General features: G+C 37.1%; 1 protein-coding gene across 2 annotated transcripts in view; it reads right to left on the reverse strand.

Annotated features, from left to right (window-relative positions):
- The window catches only part of CDH12 (cadherin 12), a 728,469-nt gene that overhangs the window by 405,410 nt on the left and 298,064 nt on the right, over positions 1-24,995 (reverse strand). The gene's annotated exons all lie outside the window — the stretch shown is intronic.

Raw genomic sequence — 24,995 nt, forward strand, 5'->3', positions numbered from 1 at the left:
ATATTGTTTTTATTAGATGATGTTCATAAACAGTGCCGTATCCTGTGGCTTTAGAGGCATTTCTCCTTCTCCTACCCCACTGAGCTATAAGAGTGTCTGTGGTTAGCAGTAAAGCAAGTGTTGAAGCGGATACAGAGGAAGAGATTTAATACAGCCCAGGGTTAAAAGCTATGATTGTATGGCTTTTTGCCAAAAATATACTGCATGTAACAGAATAAATAAAATATTTAAGTTTGTTTTATTTTGTTTTCAGGATACTGTCCATTATATGTTAGAAGGGTTGGGAAAGGGAATAAAAAAGAAAGAGAAGCTCATGTGTCCTCAATAAGATGGGTAGGAAAAAGAGTCTATGCATTAATAAATGGTGTAGCCTAAGGGGTTACAAGCAAAATAGCAAGCAAAACGATTTCTAGGTGAATATATTAATACAAGGAGACCTGATACACAATCTAATTTTGTATATCTCCTGGGAAATCACTTACCTAGTTTGTGAGAGATTTGTGATGAGCGGTTGGCGGGTGGGATTCCACAGGGAAGACTTTCTATGTGACAATTTACAACAGGAAATCAGGAGGCTTACATTAGTAGAAGAAGGCTACAGGTGAGAATAATAAGTGTTGAAGATTGGGTGGATCAAGCAATGGAATAGTTGTAACATGACCAGGAAGTGGGAAGAAATGTGACTCAGACATCTTGCTACCAGGAAGAGTGCTAGTCACATAGTCACTACTCAGATTGATTAAAGAGTGAATGAATGGATGGATGGATGAACCAACGAATGAATAAATGGTGTCAGAGAACTTTCTAAAAATAATAATGCATCAAAATTGTACCTTATAAGCATGCCACATCTATATAATACTTTTGTAAATTTGGTCTGTGGTAAGATGGTTCTATCATGAATGTGAAAATAGAGCGAAATTTGAACAAGGCTGAACCTGGGGCAAAGGTAGTGTTGAAAATAGAATAAATTAGGTTAATAACAAAACTCAAGTATTTCAAACTTTTGTCCACACTGATATCACGGTAAACACACAGCAAGGAGAAAAATCAACAATAGAAAAACACACATATTTGTTCTTTACATACAAACATATTAAGTCACACTTCAAACTAAACTGTGGATTAATGGTATCTATGGCTCTCTTTCTTTAATATGGCTGAGTTTGCTCAACTTTAAAACTCAAATATTTGCATTCACATCACAATAACTGTGCATTTCCCTCTTTATTTATTAATATGTTTATGTCTCCCTCTGGTAACAGATACAGCCATGACAAATTTTCTGAGCATCAGCTTACAAAATTTGGAGGATGCAAATCTTGTTTTTCCTTATTAATGGGTGATAACGTAAAAAAAAAATAGTGAAACTCAGGATGTAATCTCTTTAAATATCTATAGAATTGGGTATAACTGATAAATGCTACCATTCCAGTAAAATTATGTCATTTCTATTCTTTCAGTGGTACATTTGGTTTGTATTATTTAGAAGGCAATTTTGTCACTGACATATATTCAATGCTATTAATAAATGACTTCCAGATGCCCAACTCCAAGATTATATAAGATGAATCAGATATGTATGTCATTTCCAAAGAGCTTATTCTCCCCAGGGAGATAAATGATATACATAAACAAGCATATGATATAGAGACTAATAAATGACACAGCATAAGAAAAAGGAAAGAAGTTCTGTAGATGCATAGAGAAAGTTAACTGGCTAGATTAATTAAATCTCCACATTGAAAGCTATCTTCTTAAAGAAATCCAACATAACTTTGATTTCAAAATTAATTGATCTACAAAAGTACAACTCTCTGTAGCTATTCTTTTTAACCACTTCCTAATCCCCACATTCCAAAAAAAAAAAAAATGCTTTGATGTCATCTTCCTGCCAGTTAATTTCAGTTATTCATGGCCAAGTAGGAAACATACAAACAAAAAAAACCACCAAAAAATTAGTCTAAGCTACTTACTGTATTGATTAGCGGGGGTGGGAAAGGCTAGGAGGGGTATTTATACTTGATTTTATTTAACATGTTTCCAGTGATTATTTTTTTAGTTGAAATAGAAGAAATAATACTCAGTGCATTTATCTAGAAAATCTTTCTGAATAAACTACTTTTAGAAACTAATTTAAGGGGAAAATTAAGCTATTTCGTTTGCTTGTTTGTACATTTTTTTTATTTTGTTTTTAATCTTCACAGAGTAAAATAGTTTGTCCTTCCACTGCTTCTCCTTTCTGCACTTCCTTTGCTTCAGGCACCTAGTGATCTAATTGATCTAATTCTGTCCAGATCTTTCCCTTCAGCAATCGGGGATGGGCAGCGGGAAGTGCTGGAGAGTTGAAGTGTTGGTACAAAAAGGTAACACAGAGCCAAGAACAGGAGCTGGAGCCAAGAAGAGAAGCATTATCTGTCGGAGATATGCTTAAGTTTTCTGTCTAGTGTATTTTATATTCTTTCATTCTGCATTCCCACAAATATTTAATAATGCATATATTAGTTGGTTAAAGTTTCAGAATTGGATTTGCATTGCTTGAAATGAAACATATTGCTAAGTTTGACCTTAAGGCAGATTCTGTGACAGCAGAGAATGCCCAAGGGACCTCATCGCATTTGGGGTTATAGTTTCTTCCATATGTAGTGTAACATCAGAGGTCTCTTTGTTGTCCTATGTCTGTTTGGCTAATGGCTTTATATTTTAAGTTCATATTAGGCAAACACAGGAATGCACTCCTCTCTAAGAGTGGAGATTATACCATGGTCTTTTTGTTATTCTAGGGTATGTTCATTTTTTTCCACATACGTGAAGTTTCATCAGTATTTGCAATATTTTTGAAAATATTTTTAATTGATTTCAGAGAGAAAGGGAAAGGGAGAGAGAGAGAGAAACATCAGTGATGAGAGAGAATCATTGATTGGCTGCCTCCTGCACACCCCCTACTGGTGGTTGAGCCTGCAACCCAGTCATATGCCCTGAACCAGAATCAAACCTGGGACCCTTTAGTCTACAGGCCCATGTTCTACCCACTGAGCCAAACCAGCTAGGGCAATATTTGCAATATTTATATTATGACATATATATATATAGTGGGTTCCTTCTGAATCTGAATTAAATACTCCTTTTGTATAACACACTGTATCTATGAAAACAAATAATTCTATAGATGAAACAGATTACCATATATCCCCCCCTACAAATATACATTTAGATCAGCCTTTTCATTTTTGTCTATGAATTTTCACCAGAAATTAATTATACTCATCAAGCATTGATATTGCCACTACATGAAAAATGTGAAATGTAACTTCTTTAGCCTTTGATTTCTATAAAAACATGTTAAAACAAATTGCTTTATATTTGTGAAAAACCAAATACATGCTCATTAATAACCATCAGTAATTATATACACACTTGAAATTACATTTTACTGTATGGCTTTGACTAGAACTTTTCTTTATTTTTTATTATTATAAATTTATGTTTATTGCTGAGGGTATTACAGATGTCCCCCATTTCCTCTCTCTTTGACCCCCTCTACCTGGCACCCTCCTCATCTGGCCTTCACCTCACTATTGTCTGTATCCATGGATTAGGCATATATGCATATAAATTATTTGGTTAATCTCTTTCCACATCTGTCAGTCTGGCCAGGCTTCCAGGTCTCTGGCATATGCACTAACTTTATTTATGTAGACAATGAGTATGCATTCGTTCAGGAGAGCAGGATGTCCAGCAATAGCTACAGAGCTTTAAAAAAGTTTGGTAGATCAGTATATCAACAAAGTCACCAATGACTCAGTTTTTCTTTGTAAACTGGTGCAAACATTGCAAGCTTTAGTCTAATATTAGCTTTCCTGATGGAGGAGAATGGCTTCCAATGCAGTGAGAGCCAATGCTTCCTTACTTGCGTTCAGTGTAAAGGAAAGCAGGGACAACCATAAAAAATTGTCATGAGCATTTACTCTTATTAAATTAGTTTAACTGAACGTTTCACAACTGCGTAGAAGAGATATGTTACACACACTAACCCTCCTGTGCCCTTTATTGCCATACAGTCTATATCTTTCAACACCGTGCTTCCTGTGCCAAATTTCTAATGTAATACTCCCAGTTTTCTGTAATAATAAAGTTCTATTTCATTTCTCACTAGAGGCCCGGTGCACAAAATATGTGCACTCGGGGGGCGGGAGGAGGGGCTCAGCCCAGCCTGTGCTCTCTCGCAGTCCAGGAGCCCTCAAAGGATGTCCGACTGACGGCTTAGGCCTGCTCTAGAGCAGGCCTAAGCCGTCAGTCGGACATCCTTAACACTGCCCTGGAGGTGGGAGAGGCTCCTGCCATCACCACTGAGCTAGCCAGCCATGAGCCTGGCTCAAGGCTTCTGGCTGAGCAGAGCTCCCCCTGTGGGAGTGCACTGACCACCAGGGGGCAGATCCTGCATTAAGTGTCTTCCCCTTGGCGGTCAGTGCATGTCACAGTGACTGGTCATTCCGCCATTTGGTCGATTTGCATATTACCCTTTTATTATATAGGAAGGAGGAGGATTTGACTACCGGCACTTGTGCCATAGCCCCTCAAACCATATTGGATGGGGGGGGGGAGGGGGTGTGAATGGCACCTAAATTCCTAACACTAAGAGCTGACATGTACTACATTGAACTTAGTGGACATCACAATACCACAGGTGATGTGTTACACCTGGAAATTCATGCTATGCTGCATTGCTAATCTGCTGAAATTTTTGTAATGATTAATTATAAATATTACTTCATTCACTAATGAAGAAAAATAGTTTTGAGAATACATCTTTTAAGGTTTAGCAAATGTAGTTTATGAATAATAACGTGTTCTTTCCCCCCACAACTTGTGCAAAAAACATGCTTAACATTTACATTTTAATATCTTTAGTGCAGATCCTGAATATTATCATCCCATCATGGAACTGTTGTAATCTGCACAGGTGGAAGCACTGGGTATAGAGACAGAATCAGTTGCTCTTCAGAAGCTATTGATATTCAAGACAAAATGCATTAATGTACTGGAAGAGAATCAGCTGAAGGACTTTTTCCTCATTTTCAAAATTCATATTTTTCCTCTGATAAATATAGATCACATATATTATTACAGCCTGCCCAAAAATCACTCCATTGAAAATATTTATGCAGTATTTTTTGGTTTGGTTAATGATGAATGTCTTGGAATGCTACCATTAACTGAAGAAGCAGTATCATAACTCAACTACAATAGATATATATAGCAAAAGTAGTTTTGATAAGTAAGATCACACAGTTTATAGAGTTGGAGAAAAATAAAGTTTTGGTTCAGATGGATATATATGAAGAATTATGAATTAGGATTTAAGTCACCTAACATAACCACTCATATTATTTCAAAAAACAAAGGGAGGATTATTTTGTAAGTATTTGCACTCAAAACAACGTTTCCTGTGTGTATTTTGCTGTAGAATGCCACTGAAGAGCATCTCCTCATTTGAGACATGAATCCTTCCTAGGAATAAAATCAGCAGCAAAACATTTTTGAAAGTTGTATGTTTTTGGAGAACTATACAATGTTTGATCCAAATTTCCTAGTGTTGAATTCCTGCTTAGAGCATAAAACTTTTCTTTATGGGTCACAAAGTGTAATGATTCATATATGCCTATGTTTACTGCCTGGTGAGCAACTTTTACTTGAAGTAACTTCTAAAGTTAGGCAAATACAATTGAATGGATGCTACTTGCTTTTAATCTAATAACTCCATCTATTGTTTTATAGATATCCATGCTTATTTTGTATCATATTAAAACTAAAAAAACCCCACCCATTTATTAAATTTAAAAGTGAATACTATAAATAGTCTGAGAAACAAAGACAGTTGTTCAGATACTAGACAAAATAAGCCATGGAGAATTGGAGAATTGTAGAAAAAAAACTCACGGCAGCCTTGAGAAAAACATAAAAAATGATGTTGCTATATATTAAGAAAAATGCTAAGTTATGGCAAAATAAAACTGATAGAAAGAGATCAAACTCTAGGATAAATCATTTGGGGATAAAATTAATGTTGAGTTACTCTGTATATTAGACAAGGGGGGCACATATAGTCAGTAAATATGAAACTAGCACCTTCACTCTTTATAGCTAGAAAAACAACACATACTTCCAAGCTTTCCATATCTCAAGGTTTCAAGTTACTGTGAATGGCCAGTCATGATCTAAGTCTGGGTCACCCACTGATATGATTAAGTGACTCATTTGCCTTGTAATAAAAAGAGTGGCAACTGAAATAACAGAAATTTTACTGAAATCAATGTTTAAACACCTGTCCTTAAAAACTATGTTTTCCATTTATCTTCTGTGCAACATGAAGACTCTGGTCCTAATTTATTTCAATAATGTATTGGAAATATTAATGCACCTTGCAAGGAGTTATTGTGAGGCTCTAGTGACAGAATGCGTTTGATATGTTTGGTAAATTGTGAAACCCCACTAAATCTTTAGAAATGCTAATTTTACCACTAATGCAATACACAATGCAGTGAAGACATAAAGGTGTATATATTAAAAAAGGATAAACTCATAGAAGAGCTTAGGAATAATGAGACTTTTCAGTTAATAGACCTGGTGGCAAAATTATTACTCCTCATCCAACATTAAAATAATTTGATTAACCCTCACTGGGGACTTTTAACATGTATCATACTAATTATTTCTTCAGAAAGGCTAACAAAGCCACATTTCTTTGTCCCTTCTAAATTATTTATTTTCAATGGCTCTTTTATTAAATATCTCTCTGAAATATCTGAAAATAATAGAATGAACTCACTATACCTTTCTTAATATACCATATCTGTATGCAGTTTTATCAAATACAATGTTTCAACATTTGTCACAATATTTTGTACTTATTATCCTATATAATAAAAAGGTAGTATGCAAATTAACCCCCATGCTCTCACAAGATGGCTACCTATGACCAGGATGGCAGGGGGGTTAGTGAGGGATGACCAAATGACTGAACAAGCAGGCTGCTTGGGGCAACCAGGCCAGCAGGGAGGTTAGTGACGGATGACCAAATGACTGAACAAGCAGGCTGCATGGGGCAACCAGGCCAGCAGGGAGGTTAGTGAGGAACGACCAAACGACCAACCTGAACAGCAGGTTGTGTGGGGTGACTAGGCAAGCGGGAGGGGGGGTTTGTGAGGGGCAACCAGGCCAGCACAGGGGGACAGTTGGGGGCACCAGGCCAGCAGGGGGGGCAATAATAGGCTACCAGGCTGGCGGGCGGGAGGGGAAGTTAGGGGAAACCAGGCCAGCAGGGGAGGTGAAGTTGGGGGTGACCAGGCTGGCAGAGGGGGGAGTTAGAGACAATTAGGCTGGCAGGGGGTGGGGGGCTGTGAGGGGTGATCAGGCCAGAAGGGGGCAAGGCAGTTAGGGGTGACCAGGCAGGCAGGTGAGCGATTAAGAGCCAGTGGTCCAAGATTGTGAGAGGGATGTCCGACTGCTGGTTTAGACTCGATCCCCGGGATCGGGCCTAAACCAGCAGTAGGACATCCTCCAAGGGGTCACGGATTGGAGAGGGTGCAGGCTGGGCTGAGGGGATTCCCCACCCCACCCATGCATGAATTTTGTGCACCAGGCCTCTAGTTAAGTAATAATATAATATAACTTCAATAAAATGAAATATAAACTACTATATATCTCCTAATATAATAAATTATTGTCAGGCATATACATGAAGTATTACACACATTCAGAAAATTAAGCCATTTGAGACAATGTGGATATACCTTGAGAATATTGTGCTAAGTGAAATAAGTCAGATAGAATGGTGGTTACCAGAGGAAAGGGAGTGGGGATAGTTAAGGGGCTAAAATATATGGTGACAGAAAATGATTTGACTTTGGGTGGTGGACACACAATGCAATACACCGATCGTATATCACAGAATGCTACACTTGACAACGATATAATTTTATTAACCAATGTCATCCCACTAAATTTAATAAAAATATCATAAAAAATAAAAACCTGATCACTTGCCCTAACCTGTTTGGCTCATTGGATAGAGTGTATGCCTGCAGACTCAAGGGTCCCAGGTTCAATTCCAGTCAAGGGCATGTACGTTGGTTGTGGGCACATACCCAGTAGCGAGTATGCAGGAGGCAGCTGATCGATGTTTCTCTCTCATCGATGTTTCTTACTCTCTATCTCTCTTCCTTCCTCTCTGTAAAAAATCAATAAAATATATTAAAAAAAAAACACCTGATAACTTTTAAAATGTAAAAGTCATATATATGTTTATTATATATACTAGAGGCCCGGTGCACAAAAATTTGTGCACTCGGGGGGGAGGGGAGATCCCTCAGCCCAGCCTGTGCCCTCTCGCAGTCTGGGACCCCTCGGGAGATAACGACCTGCTGGCTTAGGCCTGCTCCGGGGGGCAGAGGGCAGGCCCAATCCCTAGGTGCAGCCCCTGCTCTGCCTCAGAGCAGGGCCGATTGGGGAGTTGGGGAGCTGCCCCCTGTCATGCACAAAGCAGGGCGGATTGGGAGGTTGCGATGCCACCCTCAGTCACGCTCAGGGTATGGCCGATTGGGGGGTTGGGGAACCGCCCCCGTCACACTCAAGGCAGGGTCGATGGGGAGGTTGCGGCACCACCCCCTGTCAACCACAGAGCAGGGCCAACCAGGGGGTTGGAGTGCTGCCCCCTGTCACTCACAGAGCAGGGCCCATCAGGGGGTTTGGGGATCTGTACCCTGTCACACACAGAGTAGGGCCCCTCAGGGGGTTGGGAAGCTCCCCCCGTCATGCACAGAGCAAGGCCGATTAGGGGGTTGAGGAGCTCCCCCCTGTCACTCACAGAGTAGGGCCGATAGGGGAGTTGGGGCACCGCCCCCTGTCACACACAGAGCAGGGCGGATCAGGGGGTTGGGGCACCACACCCTGTCACACTCAGGGCAGGGCTGATGGGGAGGCATATTACCCTTTTACTATATAGGATAGAGGCCTGGTGCACAGGTCGGGGCCGGCTGGTTTGCCCTGAAGGGTGTCCTGGATCAGGGTGGGGGTCCCCACTGGGGTGCCTGGCCAGTCTGGGTGAGGGGCTGATGGCTGTTTTCAGGCTGGCGGGTGACTGAAGCTCCCAATTGCTCCTTTTTTTTCTTTCTTTTTTTTTTTTTTTTATCTGGGCCAGCTTTAGCTCCGGCTCCAGCTCTGAGGCCTCTGCTGCTGAAAGCAGGTATCTGGTTTGTTTGGTTTCTATAATCGAAACACTGTATCAGCTCCAGCTCTGAGATCCCGGCTGGCTGAAAGCAGGTTTCTGGGTTTAGCTTCTATATTTGTAACAATGTTTCAAACTGCAAGCTCATAGGCCGGCAGCGGCAGGCGGGGAATGTTGGAGTCCTCCGTCACTGAAGCAAGCAAGCCTCATGTTAGCTTCAAGCTGCCTAGCTGCCGGCCGCCATCTTGGCTGGCAGTTAATTTGCATATTGCCCTGATTAGCCAATGGGAAGGGTAGCGGAAGTACGGCTAATTACCATGTTTCTCTTTTATTAGATAGGATAATGGTGAAGTTGCATCTTGTTAAATTAAGTTAGGTATCCCTTACTGTTTTAGCAATTCATGTAATTGCCCTGTAATTTTGAAGATGTGCATAATAAGAATGCACAAATGACAAAAATTATTTTTATGTAAACAGTGTTATACAGAAATCTCAAATTCTCCTGTCAAAGTCAATATGCTCTTAAGTTTGAAAAATCCTGGCTTACTGCCTTGAACAACTTGGAAAATATTAGATAATCAGCTTTTAGTACATTACATATACTCATAAAGCATGTAAATGAGATTCAAGGAGGTATTACATAAGAAATGCTGGAAGATATGATACTGAGTTGCCCTTTTTCCCCCCTCTATGATAATAAAGAAGACAGATTATGACAATGTTCATTTAAATAGGACAAAAAGATAATTGATCTTAGCATAAAAGAATAAAAATTGATGTAGTTGATCACTACTGCAATGTATTCTATCTTTCCCTTGGGGAAAAGTGTCATTCTTAAATATGCTCATCAAAATTGAATCAGAAATGTGTACTTATGGACTCTCTTTCCTCAGAATATGCAAAACTATTATGCATATGTCCAAATATCCAAGCAGTTGTCAATTACAAATCACGGCCTTTGTCTAAAAAGTTTTAACTTCCAATATCACAAAAGTGTCAAAAGTACTGTACAATGATGCACCACATATGAATGTTGTGTCAGTGACTGACTGCATATAAGGTGGTTTTCTCAAGATTATAATGCAGCTGAAAATTTCATATTGCTTAGTGACATCATAGCCATCACAATGACATAGTGCAATGTGTTACTCATGTGTTTGTGGTGAAGCTTTTGTAAACAAATATAATGTGCAGCCAGTTATATAAAAGTATAGCATGTACAATTATGTTCAATACATAATTCCAGATAATAATAATAAACAATTATGTTACTGGTTTATATATTTCTTATACTATGCATTTTATCATTGTTTGAGGGTGTACGCTCTCTACTTGTTAAAAAATAAAAAGCGGTTGCTGTAAAACAGTATGTTACTCCAGCAGCAGCCTTATATATCTTGATTACCCAAGTCTTTTATGGTATCATTTTACTCTTGTGCTTGACCAAATCTGGTGTTGTTTTGTACAGTAACATGCAATAAAGTCTTGTTGCTTAGGAGAAATAGGCTATACTATACAGTTCACCACCAATCTGATGTGTAATAGATTATACCATCGAAGTGTGTGGATGTGTTCAATGACAAAATTACCTAGTGATGCATTTCTCAGAACATATACTTGTGAAGTGGTGCATGACTCTATTCAGGAAATCTTTTTAAATCCTATAACTAAATATTGTCAGTTAATAAAAAGTGCATTTCAACCTTTGGGTTGGTCTTTCAGTAATATTTTTCTATGTGAAATTTCATGTTCTTTTGGGACATTTTGTTTATTTCTTTTTATGTAATATTTTATTCCTAAAGCTTTTCACTGTTTTCTTTTACTGAACCTCTTGTTTTTCAGATTTTGGGTGTCATCCTGGTCAAACATCCCTTTTCTTTTTTCTTCTTCTGTCTGATGATTGGTTAAAATCTAAATAGGAAAACTCTTCCCATGAAGACTATATCACTTCTATTATCATTCTTGGTTTTGGATAGGGAATGGACTTGGGGAATTCAACTTTCAGTATGTTATTATTTAATTTATCCTTTCATTTTTATGTTGGACATCTACTCTTAAATATATGTGTTTTCCTAAGTCTCAGAAACCAAAGAAACTTCCCCAAAGAATATACTTTCAGTCTTCTGTGTAGACCAGATAGAGACTTTCATATGGCTATATGAATTCAAGGAGAGAATAAGGGAATCTATGATATAAACTTGCAAGTAATTCTCTTGTTGTGAGCCCACTGTCACTTCTTCTGGAGGCAGTCAATCACACCAGTCACTGAGTGGTTAGTAGGTCCTACAGGGTTGCATTATGAGTATTGCAATGGGAGGCTTCTTGGCTTTCTCCTCTGCCATTCATTTCAAGACTTTAATTTCTCGGGATCCAGTGGATAAGTTTTCTAAGTGCATCTACATTTATTCTTCAAAGTTTTATTTTATGATGTATCTTCTCTGAATTTCTTTCCAGTTGCTTTATAACAGAAATAAAATATTTTAATGGGTTTCTTAGGAGGTAAGGAGGGTGGTATGTCTTTATACAAACTACTATCTTTAGCTAGAAGCCTTCCTTTATCTTGTAAATGTAATGACATCAGAATTTAGTATTAGTGCTATATTTTAAAAAAATGGAAAAATATTGCTTCAAAGAGCTGAGACTAAATCAATCTTGGGCTTATATTAATTGCAAGAAAATGTGCTGGCATTACTGTGGATTTGAAAATGAATGAGTCCCTGCTCTCAAAGGAATATCATGATAATTGGGAAGATTTAAAAACTACTTCCAAGTGACTAGATGTTATGAAAAGTGAAGGAAATATCATTAGAAATGTGTGAATACCAATCCAATGTACTACATAGAATATGATATACACTTAGAATAATCCAAACGACTTAGTAAAAAAGTGTCAATCAAAATGAATTTTGAGAATGTTAGGACAGTTCTCACAGTTAATAGTAAATATGGGAAAGGTCCCATCAGTTGTCTTTAAACCTAAACTATTTTTTGATTTGTTGCAGTGGCTTTAACTGGAAACAGACCACTGGTATCGATAAGGAGTGGCATTGACTTTGTTACACAATTACCCATTGGCTGCAATCTACAAACTGGATGGGGGTCTGTTATCCCAGTGGATGATGCCTGCCTCAGGACCATCCCAGTTATAACTGGATATATTTGGGCTCCTTCTGCTCTAAAAGGAGAGAGAGAACTCTAGATAATTTAACTTCTAAAAGAAGAAAAACAAACACCATTTGAGTTCACAGACTTGAACCACGAAAGGGAATTTCTGGGATTCCAATTTGTCTCCAAATCTTTTTTAAAAAACAATGCTTTATAAGAGTCATGGAAGTAACCAGACTACTTCATGCTATAGTTCAAATAACAGCGGAACTAGATAGCTGTCCCTAAAACCATAAAACTATTTTATCAAAGAAGTTCATGAAAATGGATAGGCAGTGTTTCAAAGAGGACAATTGTAGAAATAATTGTTCCTATTTGAGGTAGAGTTTATACTGCCTTCAGTATGATTATTGAATACACATTCCTATAGACTTATATTAAATATTACTAAATACTTAAAAAAAATCCTGAAACTAAGTAATTTGGCTAAAACTACCTAATAGAATTTTATGAATTCTTTGGACTGTTAAATGAAACATATTCTTGAACTTTAATTTGCATTCTCTTGAACCCTTTCTTAGAAGTGAACTACAAATTCTGATTATAATACTTCTTTTGGTATATGCAGTGTTATAATCCTCAAATGAGTGACTTTAAGAGAAGTTAATGTTCTGTGCAATTTCTAGCCAATGAAATGGCAGAACAAATAATCTTCCAGCAAAGAGAATAGAAAGTCCTGACACAGATACTGGAACAGCTACTTTCAAACATTTATCACATGGCTACTCTATACGTTATGCATACAGGTGGGGCACAAGTAGGTTTAGAGTTGTTTTTTATAGAAAATATTATAGTGATTATTAAGTAATAACACAAGAATAAACTCTGTGTTTCGTGTATTCACAACTCTAAACCTACTTGTGCCCCACCCTGTACATCACACAGTCATGGAGATCTATACTGATCATGTTTCTCAAATGCTATATCTTTAAGCTTCGGCGGATGATAAAAGTGGGGAGACAACTAGGGGGCTGATAATTGAGACCAACATAATTATTTGCCCCTGGATAAACAGTCCTGATGAAAAATCAAACAAAAAAAGTAAGTGCTTTGCTGAAAGAACCACTGGCTTCTATATTATATGACATGAACCAAATCAACAGCTTATATTACTAATAATCAATTCCAAAACATTCACTTTAAAGTGTGATAGCCTCAGCCTAATGCAACAAACTATTGGTGTTTCAATATTAGTGTTACAGTCACCCAGTCCAGGCTCTAAAACAAATCCTATAAATATCCTCTCCAAATCCTCGATTTGTAGAGATAAGTAAGACAGTTCAATTTGATATTCTTCCTGACTGCAGTAATTGTAGTAAATTTAACTCTGACTAACACATTAAAACAAACAAATAATAAAAAGCAGTTGGACTTTACCAAGAGCTATATGCATCAAAAGAGAGTCACTGCTATAAGGATTCTTAGAAAATGGACCTCACTTTGGGATCAAACTTACAGAACACATAAGAAATCTGAATTTGTTTTAAAAAATTGGTATCCTGCTTCCCTGTGTACTCTATAGTATCAAAATATATACAGTAGAAACGTACTATTTTTTTCACCTGTGAAACATATAGATTAAAAAAATTAAATTCTATTAATTTGTAATAAAGTATTTTATTAAAATAAAAGCATGCTATTTTAGGAGGAGTTTAGTTAGATATCATATGAAAATTGATTTGAGAATAACAAATAATTAAAGGCCAATATATAAATACTAGAGACCCAGTGCATGAAATTCTTGCACGGGTAGGATCCCTAGGCCTGGCCAGCAATCAGGGCCAATCTGCAGTGCGAAAGGCGGGGTGATCGGGGGCCCTCCACTGGCACCCACCTTGGCTGACCTGGGGCAGTGGGCTGGGGTCAGTTCCTGCATTGAGCGTCTGCCCTTTGGTGGTCAGTGCACATCATAGAGACTGGTCATTCTGCCGGTTGTTCTGCCATTCAGTCGATTTGCATATTAGGCTTTTATTATATAGGATAATTTCCTGAGATTAAAACACCATTTTATTTTAAAATTTGATAAGAACATTAATCAAGATTGAAAATCGTAAAACAAGGGGAAAAGGGACATTTGGATGCTTGCATTTGTTATTTTTTGATACCAGATATTACTTTTTTAAAAATATATTTTTATTGATTTCAGAGAGGAGAGGGAGAATGAGATAGAAATATCAGTGATGAGAGAGACTCATTAATTAGCGGCCTCTTGCATGTACTCCCTTTAGGATAGAGTCCACAACCTGGGCATATCCCTAACCAGTAATCAAACTGTGACCTCCTGGTTCATAGGTCCCCGCTCAACCACTGAGCCACCACCATGGCTGGGCCAGATATTTCTGTATAGACCCCAATTTGAAGCATCTTTTCAAAATTTAATGACATGTTATATACTCTTGTTATTTACAAAATAAAGTCAATTTTAAAAGTTTTTAAAATTAGAGCAGCTTTAATTCTAAAAAGAATATTACCACCCATATGCAAAATGCTTTTGGGAAGGGATATTAATGTTAACTTAAATATAGCTCTTCTGATAACTCAAAAATGCAATTCAATCGATATTAGGTATTACAAAAGAAGCTCTGAGTAGCTATGAAAATCTATAGCTGGAGGGTTTATATTTATTTTTTGTAAATGCATTCAAGGAAAGGAAATAATACAAGCAAAGCACCCCAACTGGAGTTCAAACAAGTGGCCATCCATTACAGGTTTTCAAAGCATTTTAAACATCTTTTCTTATAATTCTTGACAGCTGAGGGCAAACAAGGTTCTTTGTTAATTTATGTCTAAGCTGATACCTCTAAAGATCCTCTGAGGTTACTGTAAGCTCCAACTAATGTCCATTTCCTTTATGCTACATTTGGGCTTTCAAGAATTATGTCCTCGTGGGTGGCTATCAGTCTCCCAGAGTCATTTACCTGAATACATAAAATGAAAAGTGACGAGCTTCTGGGTTGGACTTACTATTTGGCACATTAAGCTAATTTATTATAGATTAATCTGACCTTACCAATACCACCTCCTTTTCACTTTATTTTACTTTTCAAGAAAGAAAAAATACTTAATGGATAAAAACAAGCAGAAGTAGGTTATATGTGACAAAATAGTTTATGTATTGCCAAGTTTCATACATACATATATTCTATGTACACATAAAACCCTTAGGAAGTTGAAATCATGTACAGTCACGATGAAGCTTTAATTTTAGTTTGAAGACATAGTAGTCTTCATCATTGTACTTAAAAGAAATAAATAAATAATATTTTTATTAAAGTAAAAGTTTTACTTGAAATATCAATGTAGGCAAGAAAATAAACACACTCTTTGGTATGCATAAAAATAGAACACTGACTTAAGTTTTATTTATTTTTTATAAAGAAAGTATATGTAAAAAAGAAACCCAATAACTTGTATGCATATATACATAAACCATGGATATGGGCAATAGGATGGTGAAGGCCTGGGGCAGGTATTGGAGGTGGCATACAAAAGGTCAGTTGGAGGGAGGGGAGCAGGACATATGTAATACTTTCAACAATAAAGATTTAAAAACAAATAAACCAAAATAAACAAAAAAGAAACTACGTAATACTATGATTTATAACATGTGATAAATAATGCACTCAAAATCATTTTTGAGATAAAATATGACTATTAAAGACTATATAAAAACATAGACCCAAGCACTGTGTTGACATAGGCACATAGATATTCTAGCATCCTTGGAGACATAAACCATTTGATCCTTTTCTGCATATACCTGTAAGTAGGCTTGCCTACAAGCCTCTAAAATTTTATGGAAAACAGTTATTATGAAAGAAAATGGGTAACATGGCGGTAGGATGCATTTATCAAGACTCTAGACCTGCTTACATGTAAATTCAAAACATATTATTAATACCTATTATCAGGGCTCAAACACAGAAATCTAAAAATAAATATTTAAATATATATATATATATATATATATATATATATATATATATATATATATATACTAGCGGCCCGGTGCATGACATTTGTGCACTCAGCAGTGGGGCTGGGGGGTGGGGGGTCCCTCAGCCTGGCCTGCACCCTCTCACAGTCTGGGAGCCCTCGGGGTATGTCTGATTGTGGACATCCTTAGCACTGTCGCAGAGACCACAGAGGCTCCCGCCACTGCCGCTGGGCTTGCCAGCCTGGCTTCTGGCTGAGCAGCACTTCCACTGTGGGAGCACACTGACCACCAGGGGGCAGCTCCTGCATTGACCGTCTGCCACCTGGTGGTCAGTGCACGTCATAGTGACCAGTTGTTCTGCCATTCTGTCAATTTGCATATTAACCTTTTATTATATAGGATGGAGATTATATATATATACACATATATATATGATTTCAGAAAGGAAGGGAGAGGGAGAGAGAGATAGACATATCAATGATGAGACAGAATCACTGATTGGCTGCCCAGTATCACAACCTGGGCATATGCCCTGGCCAGGAATTGAACAGTGGCCTCCTGGTTCATAAGTCCTCCTGATTCATAGGCTGACACTCAACTGCCTGAGCCATGCCGACCAGACTAAAAGTAAATCTCTTCAATTGAATTTATAGTCCATTATTATCCTTAAATAAACACTTCTTAGCAGATACATTGTGGCTTAACAATTTTGAATTTTCAATAATAACATTAGGCAAATTAAAGGTTGTGCTACCTAACCCTTTTTATTTAAATAGAAAGTAAGTATAAAACCAGGTCTACAATAATACTTAAACTTACTTCAAACTTTTTTCTGTGAAATCATACCAAAATCTGAAGCTTCTTTTATATAAATTTTAAGAAATAAAGTGAAATTAGTCTATATCTGTCTATATCTATAATTTTTAAAATATTGTATTATAGGCATTATATATATATATATATATATATATATATATATATATATATATATATGGTTTAAAAATAACAAAACTGTGTCCTCTAGTTTCAGGACAGCAGCTGGTTTGACAGTTGCTATATTAACAGTGGGAAGGACAGAATCATGGCCAAGAACAGAAGGGCAAGTCCTACTTGCATGAAAAGCTGCACATGAGCTGTATATAAATCACTCCAGCATAGTACTTTTAAATCTACTATCATAAATATAAGTTATGCCTGAAGAAGACTCTGGGAACTTAAAATAGCAGCCTTAATATCTTGACCTAAAAAGCATGACTCAAATATTAATTTTGAAAACAAATGTTTACCTACTAAAGATTCAGAGTTGGATTAGACCTTGTTTACTTAGGGTGATGCTAAATTCTATAACGGACTTAGTTATAGAGGGTTGCAACTCCATTGAGAGATCTGGGAGCCCTATGGTAGCTCTAGGAACAGGGTGCTATGTCCTCTATGGTAGAGCTAAGTGCAGAGTGTTGTAGAAGGCAGACATCTATGAACAGGAGTATGTCCTATATGAGGTGACATTCAAAATGAGACCTGAAGGAAAGTGTGGGGAATCAGGGAAAGTCATTCCAAGTAGTAGAAAAGGTTTCAATCCAAATGCAAAATAAAATTATCCTAAGTCATTTATCATTTGTTAGTAATTCATTTATTCAACAATTATATATTGAACACCAGCTATTTGAGTGCAGATACATATTAAAAAATCTTTATCAAAATGTTAGTTTATCAAGTTTTATTTAAACTTTTTTGAGGCTATTATAAAAAACAACAACAACAACAAAAAAACAAATTTCCTGACTCTTACTCCTCTTACGATTAATAATAGAAACTTTTTCTTTAATGGTGATTAATTTTTATTACCACAGATTAAATATTTTATAACTATATATTAAAAGGGTAAATATATTACTCAAAACGCATTGCAAGTGAAATAAGAATATCTCCTAAATAATCAATATAAAATATCTATTGATCACTGATAAAATTTTTTAAAATATGTCCCTGTACAGTTCAGAGCTAGAAATAGGAAATCATATACTAGTAAGGACTCAAACCTATACCCCATATATATTATGGTCAATATGTGACAATCAAATAAAACAAATAATAGCAGAAAACCTAATAAAGAGTGTGTTCCTCTTTAAGGTTTATATAAACCTTAAAATTAAAAACAGGATCAGTTTTCATCAAGCAGCAAGTTCCTGTTTAAATAAAAATAATACTTTGGTGACTAAAATTTGAAAGAATATTTTATATTATACATAATATTATACTAATTATATATCATATTATTATTTATACCAGGAATTTTCAAACCTTTTCATCTCCTGGCCCACATAAACCAATTACTAAAATTCTCAAGCACACCAAAAATATATTTTTTGCTGTTATGACAAAAAAAAAAGGTGTAATTTTGATTCATTAACAACAACAGCTATTGTTGTATTGGTTGTTGTAATTTTTCTATTTGAAAATCTAAGAGAAAAGAGGTCAGTGCCCCTGACTAAATAGTCAGGTACTTTGTGTTTTTAAAATTTTTGCAGCACACCATTTGAAAATCCGTTATATAATAGGACCTGAGGATTCAGCAAGGGGCAGCAATAAAATGCACCCTTATCCTTTCTCTAAAAAAGCAATGGAAAAAAAATATCCTCAGGTGAGGATTTAAAACAATAAATAAAAATAAGTTATAAGAAATTGATATGAGCTAAAATTAGGTGTCTCTAAAATGTATAAGTTGAAGCACTAATTTTAGTACCGCAGAATGTGGCTGTATTAGAAGATAAAGTCCTTAAAGAGGTTATTAATTTAAAATGAGATCATTAGTATAGGCCCTAATTCAATATGACTGGAATCCTTACAAAAGGAAATTAAGAAGCAGACTCAAACAGGAATGACCACAGGAAGATACATAGAGAAGATGGCCATCTACCCTCTACAAGCCACGGAGGGAGGCCTCAGCAAAACCAACCCTGCTGTCACCTGAACTGGACTTGTAGCATCTACAGCTGCGAGGAAATGCATTTCCCTTGTGTAAGTCACCCAGGCTGTGGTACCATTCTATGGAAGCTCTAACAAACCAACACAGAGATCATTAACATAGATTGTGTATTAACTACATTAGCCACTCTTAGGAAAGTCTGATAAGGAAGAGAGTAACAGCTCAGAGATGAGCACTTGTGGGAGAGATGAGGCGGAATACAGTTACGTTAAGGGAGGCCATCTCTGGAAGCAGCATCACTTATTCATAGCAGCCCAGTAACATGGCTCATTGCTGAGTTGAGATGTTAACTGCTGCTGCATCTAGCAGAGAAGCACTTCTAAGCCCTGCCTCTCAGGGTGGAGCCTTAGCAGGAGCCCAGACTTGCCTCAGGTCTTTTCCCAGCACCTGCTGTGAAGAATTCTTAGCCAAACAACAAAAACCAGTCTAGTTTGGATTGCTGCTTCACACCAGCCCCTTTAAAATTATTTCTAGTTACTCATCACAAAATTAGGAGATATGGGGTTGTGAATGGAATCCAATTCATGTAAGTCTTCATGCTTAAAATTTTCATCTGTTAATATGATTGGTGTTTTTGTAAGGCAATCCTCTCTGGATGTCTTCGTGTTTGTGCTTGATCTATACAAGTAAGCAACATACATTTGCATGCTATAATGACAGCGAATGTCTCCTCTCTCTTCCCACAGTCCCATCTGATCTCTGCGTTCTAAAGGTGGTAGATGTACAGAGCTTTTTTTCCGCCTTTTCACCAGAGACCTGGGTTCCTTTTCAAAGGATAATAAAACCTTTCTTATCTCTCCAGGAGACAAAGTTTACATTCCTGGTTATAGAATTTCTCCACCTGCCCCAAGAGAAGATCTGTTTACACAGAATAAAAGATATGCTCTTTCTCTGAACAGCAGAGGGGAGGAGGAGATTTGTCAGAACCTGCAGAAGTTTTAGGATTCATAATTTTGGAGTTCGTCTCCTGAGGTGCAGTCCCAATGTACCCCCATGGTACATTTGGCTTTTATTGCATAGCCCCATGAGGGATTAAGGAATGGGATGCAGCAACAGCATTAGGGATTCAGTGAGTAAGTAGGAAGGTTCTTTTTTTTTCTTCTGTCACTGATCAGTATCTGGTGCTTCTACTAATTGTGTGTGTGTGTGTGTATGTATCTTCCAATCTAATTTTTATCTATCATATAGCTATCTATTATCTATCTATCTATCTATCTATCTATCTATCTATCTATCTATCTATGCAAGTTAGAGTAACCTCTCAAACTCTTCACGGTTTCATGACTTAAAAGGTATATATATATATATATATATATATATATATATATATATATATATATTCAAATGAATATGAGAGAGAGGCAATATGTAAGAAGTATATTAGATTTTTTTGAGAATTTTATTGTAGGAAATAAAAACAAAAATACATGAACATAAAAATATTGCAAGCCAAGCCTGCAGCCCCTCAAAACATTCCTTAGGCCAACAAACCTACATCAATATCATTGTCATTTTAAAGCCCTTCAGCTTCTAAAAAGGACATCTGTTTTATTGCCAACATCACATGTGGACAGAGATTATAATGGATAAAAATAAACCTTCCAGAAAAAGGGATCCAGAGGCCATAGAGGACAGAGAAAAAGGGAACTCCTGCCAGAGAGCAAATCCAGCCAGGAGCAGATGGCTGACCAGGACTTAACTGTACCTGGCAGTGCAAGGAGTCCTCCTTCCTTCCTGGACTAATGACTTGACTGCCTTGTATTTCCCAGGCTTGCTTTTTCTGAACTCGGGTTATAAATGGGTTGCTCATTACCTCAATACAACTGTAAACTGAATGTGTTAGGGACACATAACTAGAATTTCAATTTACAGGTGTGAAGCAAATTTTTTGACCTACAGCATTTCTTGAATAGAAAATGTTAACACCAACTTCCGTGTTTTATCACAGCCATTATAACCAACAAAAGCTATTAAAAATAAAATGATCTTTGATTTACCCCTCTGTGCTGGAACCTCACTGGCCTGACCAATGAACAAGGACTCTTGATTTAATCATTTGTATGCAGACTTCTAAACTTATTCCTTCCTAATTAGAGAACACCTTTTCAATGTCATTAGCATAACTAAGAAGAACATAACATACCTTTTCACCCTTTCCAGCTATTAGTCACCTCTAATTTGCACCTTAGTGAACCACTCTGAATCTTTTCACTGGTGTGTCTCCTTGTCTGGCAAAGTAAGTTGTTTGCTTTTGTTTTTAATTATAATTTTTTTAATTACTGAAGATTGTTAGATGGAGGTTAGAGTACAACAAAGAGCTATATGTGAACCTGATACATGGGACTATATATCACATATAGATTTTGGAGGTTGAGTTGGAGCTTTAGGACTTTTTTTTTCTCTCTCTAGGACAGAGGCTGAATGTGTGCACTAGAAATATGAATGGTATGTCATTATAGTTAAAGTTTCTAAACCCATAGCTTTCAGCAGAAACTTAATATTGTTTTCACTTTTTTGGTATAATGAAACTGTCAGGTGTTTTTCTATCCATATAATATTTTTTTAGCCTCATTGCTACTATGCAATAAATAAATAAAGTTTTTTTAAAAAATAAAAAGTTAACCAATTTCCAGGAACATCTTTAAATAATAGTATGCCTCTTTGTCCCTTCTCTGACTTGCTCCTTCCTAATGGTTAGAGGCAAATGAGATGGATATGGTGGGTCAGCAAACTTGGAAGTGAGTTTACCTTGGGAATGGAGGCAATATAATTTGGAACCGGATAAAAGTAATGAATTTTGTGTGTGTACCTCTATACAACTGAATTTCTGCATGAAGAAAACATACTCCTATTTTGTAAACCTATCTGTGATCCCTGCTATTTCTAGTCAAGCTTATTAACGAAGAGATTTGGCAAACTAAACTCTTAAGTAGGCAAGTTGTCAGACAGCTATTTTAAACTTCCCATATGTTTTGGACAACACTGGCACTTTTCTTCTATGCATGAAATCTATTCGATAGTACAGCCATATTTTGAAATTTACAATCACATTTATACTTGCCATATAAGATCTAACACTTAGAGCTACCCACCTTCATCACAACATTTTGCCCATTCACTAAAACCCACAAAACCTACTTTTGGTTTAAGAATCTTTACTCACTAAAACATAGTTATCTATCACTGATGTCTTCCCACTCTAATTCAGCATTTATACTTCACAGCATGCATTTTTATACAGCACAAGTGGATTATATTTTACAGTAGTTTCATAATATTTTATTGTCATATTTTGACAGTTATGGTAGGAATATGATAGCACTAATTTAAACAACCAATAAGCACTTATTATAGAACTTATTGAGGTGGATTACATGCCAGTTTTCAAACTATCACACAAATGTGTTAGTGAGTAGAATCCCTAATGTCTAAGCCCTGGCTGGGTAGTTCAGTTGGTTATAGCATTGTCCCAATATGCAAAGATTGTGGATTTCATTCTCACTTAGGACACATATAAGAATCAACCAATGAATGACAGGCATAGTGGAACAACAAATCTCTCTCTCTCTCTCCCTCTCTCTCTCTCTCTATGTCTCCCTTCATCTCTTTATCTCTATAAAATCAATTTAAAAAAGATATGCCTAAGTCTTATCCCCTCAAATAAGACTTATTTGGAAAAAATATTATTTTCAGGTCTATCTAAAATAAGGATCTCAAGTTGAGATCATCACGAGTTAGGGAAGGCCATGAATCCAATGAGAGAGTCCTTATAAGAGACAAGAGATTAGAAGATACACAGAGACACACATAGGGGAGGGCCATGTCCGACCCAGAGACACAGACACAGACACGTGAAGGTGGAGGCTGAGATTACAGCAATGGCTCCACATGACAAACACTGCCAAGGTTCTGCCAATCACCAGAAGCCAGGAGGAAGCCTGCAACAGTTTTTCCCTCAGACCCTCCAGGAGGATCCTGCTGGCACTTGATTTTCAATTTCTGACCTCGAGAACTTTGAGAAAATAAATTTCTGTTGTCTTAGGGATCTACCGAGGAAGTAGGGCACTGTTGTTACAAACTCCTAAATTACCTAAAAATGAAGAAGCAGTGGCTTTGGGTTTTGGCTAATAAGTAGAGGCTGGAGGAAGCTGGAGGTACATGATAAAAAAAAAGTAACATTGTGAACGTATGGCACGAGAGCCCAGAAGGAACTGGAGAGCAAGTTTCTATCATCTTAGGGAACACACGTTTTCATGAACAAATATTGGTGGAGATACGAAAAGCTGCTTCTGGTGAGTCACGAAATCAAATGCGGAGCATGCTATTATAAATTGGAGGGAATGTGATCCTTGTTGTAAAGTGTCAGAAAACTTAGCTGAGTTGTTTTCTACTGTTGCGGGTTCTGGTGTTGGATGTAAGTGATGAGCCTGGATATATGTCTGAGAGATTTCTAAGGAAGGGGATGAAAGAACAGCCTGGTTTCCCACTGTTTATAGGAAAATGTGAGAGCAATGAGCAATGATTCAGTGCCAAGATTACAGGGAGGGGCATGGAACACATTCTCTTCCAGAGCTTCTGGAAGGAACCAACCTTGCTGACACCTAGATTTCAAACATATGACCTCTAAAACTGTGAGTATATGCTTTTATGCCACTCAGTTTATGATAATGTATTATAGTCATGCTAGTAAGCTGTTGTATATTACATGTGGGAACATGGAGCCTTAATAAGTTTAAGTAACCTTGCCATGGCCATATAACTATTAGGTAATAAAGTAAGCTTTTGCACCCAAGCACTCTATTCACAGAATCAATTGTTTAGGGGAATACCTAGAGAGACACTTCACTTTTTTGAGCAGCTCAACATGTAGTGATGGACTGAGCAGATAACCAAGGGACTCATTCAGTTTGTAGTCATTCCAGTGTGCTCCAGAAATAGGCATTTTTAGGCAACCTCAATGCCTATAGAAGCTATAACATGCGTGGAATCAGAATATAAACCATAGTATGTATCTATGATCAGAACCAAGGCATAGACAATGAAAGATTGCAGAGCAACATCAGCCATAAATGGCACTACCTTCATAGAATTAATGTGAACCAGCCATGTGAAGACCCAGAGGCAGCATGGCAATTCATCATTTACATTAAGAGATTAATACAGTTGATGAACTTTCCAATTATGGCAGCATCACCAGATTTTCAGTGCTAGTATAAAATAAGTAAAGAAACTAGGAAATATGTTTCACACTGGTAAGATATTATATTGGGACTTAGAGACCTGCCATTGTTCTGATTCTTAATGAGTCAATAATTAGAGGGGTACTCTAGGTGCATCCTATACCTCACCCAGCCTGAGATTTTGTAAATGACCATTAAATGATAAAAATTGTATAATTAAATATAATACTGCATTCAACTACATTATGCTAGGTGTTATATAGTAACTAGAGGCCCAGTGCACAAAATTCATGCACTGGAGGGGCGGGGGGAAGTGTCCCTCATCCCAGCCTGCACCCTCTCCAATCTGGAGTCCCTCTCACAGTCCAGGATTGCTGGCTCCCAACCACTCTCCTGCCTGCCTTCTTGATTGCCCCTAACTGCTTCTGCCTGCCAGCTTGATCACCCTCTAACCCAGCCGTGGGCAAACTACAGCCCGCTAGCCAGATCCGGCCCGTTTGA

This window comes from Myotis nattereri (genome assembly GCF_964212035.1).
Source record: "Myotis nattereri genome assembly, chromosome: 4".
NCBI classification, from domain to species: domain Eukaryota; kingdom Metazoa; phylum Chordata; class Mammalia; order Chiroptera; family Vespertilionidae; genus Myotis; species Myotis nattereri.